The sequence below is a fragment of the Ostrinia nubilalis genome, chromosome 21 (genome assembly GCF_963855985.1).
Source record: "Ostrinia nubilalis chromosome 21, ilOstNubi1.1, whole genome shotgun sequence".
Classification (NCBI taxonomy): Eukaryota; Metazoa; Arthropoda; class Insecta; order Lepidoptera; family Crambidae; genus Ostrinia; species Ostrinia nubilalis.
Genome location: NC_087108.1, coordinates 5,887,726 through 5,889,825, shown reverse-complemented (window position 1 = coordinate 5,889,825; position 2,100 = coordinate 5,887,726). Strand labels below are relative to the sequence as shown.

General features: G+C 37.1%; 1 non-coding gene across 1 annotated transcript; it reads right to left on the bottom strand.

Annotated features, from left to right (window-relative positions):
• Positions 1-293: 293 nt before the first annotated feature.
• On the bottom strand, positions 294-366 carry Trnaa-ggc (transfer RNA alanine (anticodon GGC)). The gene has a single exon. It is a non-coding gene; the product is annotated as a tRNA-Ala (tRNA).
• Positions 367-2,100: the final 1,734 nt, after the last annotated feature.

The following is a 2,100-nucleotide window of genomic DNA, read 5'->3' as shown; positions in this document are numbered from 1 at the left end:
TGGGGACAATTGAAAGTTGAATGCGTTTCTTGTTCTTTTGTGTGGATTGTAACAGTCCTAGAAGTTATAGAACACTATTCAATTTCATTTGAATATAAATTTAGGTCAATGGACAGTCACGGGACAGATTCAACAGCTAAGATTGAATTGAGTTTCACATTTTCTAGTTTCAAGATTCATGAGCTTAATAAGGCAGAGCACGTTAAGCTCATACGAAACGTTATTAAAATTACTTAGAGATTAGTGTCGCTTGTCAAACTAAATTTTAAATAAACAACTTGAATTAATCGAACTGCCTAAGGCGGGAATCGAACCCACGACATTTCGCATGCCGGGCGACTGCTCTTCCAACTGAGCTACTTAGGCTGGGTTGCACCATCTTACTTTAACTTTGACAAACGACAAAAATCTTACAAAACCCATATAAAAAGCACCGGTTATCGTTAAAGTTACGGTCAAAAATAGGTGGTGCAACTGGACCTTAGACTGCTGGATGAACTCGTCGAAAGTAATACGAAACGTTTTTGGAAAATGACGTATTCAATGTCTTAAAGTAAAATTAAACTTAGATAAAGTGTTCCTTCGGCATTACGGCAAAGGACTAATTCATGTAATTATTAGAAGTACTGACATATATACCTTAAAGGAAACGAATCTTTGAGTGGTAGAGACCGCAAACACATAGCATGATTATGGACGACAGATTGCCAATGGGAGTTCAAAAATGATTTCTGTCATCTGTGTTCGTGTCATGTGGTTGATGTGGTCAATTTGGCATTGAAATACTACCTACCTACGAGTATTATCACTTCACTATTTATCCCCCTTATTAATAAAAGTTACACTCTAGTTGAACTCTGGCTGAAGTTGTCATTTAGTAGGTATAGAAATGTAATTTTAATCCAGATTTCATTCTAGGTGTAACTTTTAATAAGGGGGTATAAGTAAACTATAAGATAATCCTAGATTGGTATCCTAAGGCCCGATTTGACCAACTTTTATCCGAGAATAGCTCCTGCGGGTCTAGTCAAAACGCACTTTAAAATCGCAAACCCATCGCAAACCAGTCGCAAACAAATAAACAAATCGCAAAAGAGGTCGATAACAAAAAAGGCTTAGTCAAACGGCAAAAAATCGAATCGCAAAGCCCTACCTATCGATAATCAAAAGACTGGATTGAAATTTCCCATACAAAGGCTTAGCCAACATGCATTTAAGACTCAATCAAAATCGAATCGAATCGCAACACCCGCCATTTTCATTGCGATTACTAAAACCCCGGTGATAAGCTTCGATTTGATCGAAAACCAATAGGGTGAGTTGCACCACCTAACTTTGACCGTAACTATGACGTTAACCGGAGTTTTTTGTATGAAGTTTGACAGATTTTAGACGTTTGTCAAAGTTAAACTAAGATGGTGCAACCCACCCTAAGGCTGTTTTGACAAATCCCTATCGCGATGTCGTTTTGACAGTTATTTTGACGGCGAAGCATAGACGTAAACAGAGAACAGAAAGAAGGAAGAAACTAATAAAAAAAAAAAAGCTAAAAAAAGTAAAAACAATCGCAAAGTCATAGACATTTTTTAACTTTTATTCGATTTTGAATGAACTTTTATATCGCCGTGTCGTTGGTGGTTCAATGTGCATTTTGGCTGCCATTTTCCGATCGAATCGAATTACTGGTGACGCGGCGACTGACATTAGTGAAAACTTCCTATTGGTTTGCGATGGCATTTTGACTAGACCCACTGGTATAACAGGAACATTGACAGTTTCAGCATGGGAAATTATTATGTCAAAATGACAAGTTTATTCTTAGAATAATATTTACTCTTGTTTGGTCGAATCCACCCTGAGTCTAATAAATGTTTAATTGAAAGCATTAAAACAGATCCACCATCACCATCCTTTCAACTATCCTCCACGGGATCCCATCAGTTTTCTCTAGCAGCTCTTTTAAAGCCTAACACTAAAGACATAACCACAACTGTCTTAACACCATAAAAGACCCGTTAAAGCCCTTCATTTTAAACTCACGTACTGTTCAAAGAATCATACAATAATTTTGGAGTTACAGAAGCGGTTACCATAAACGTG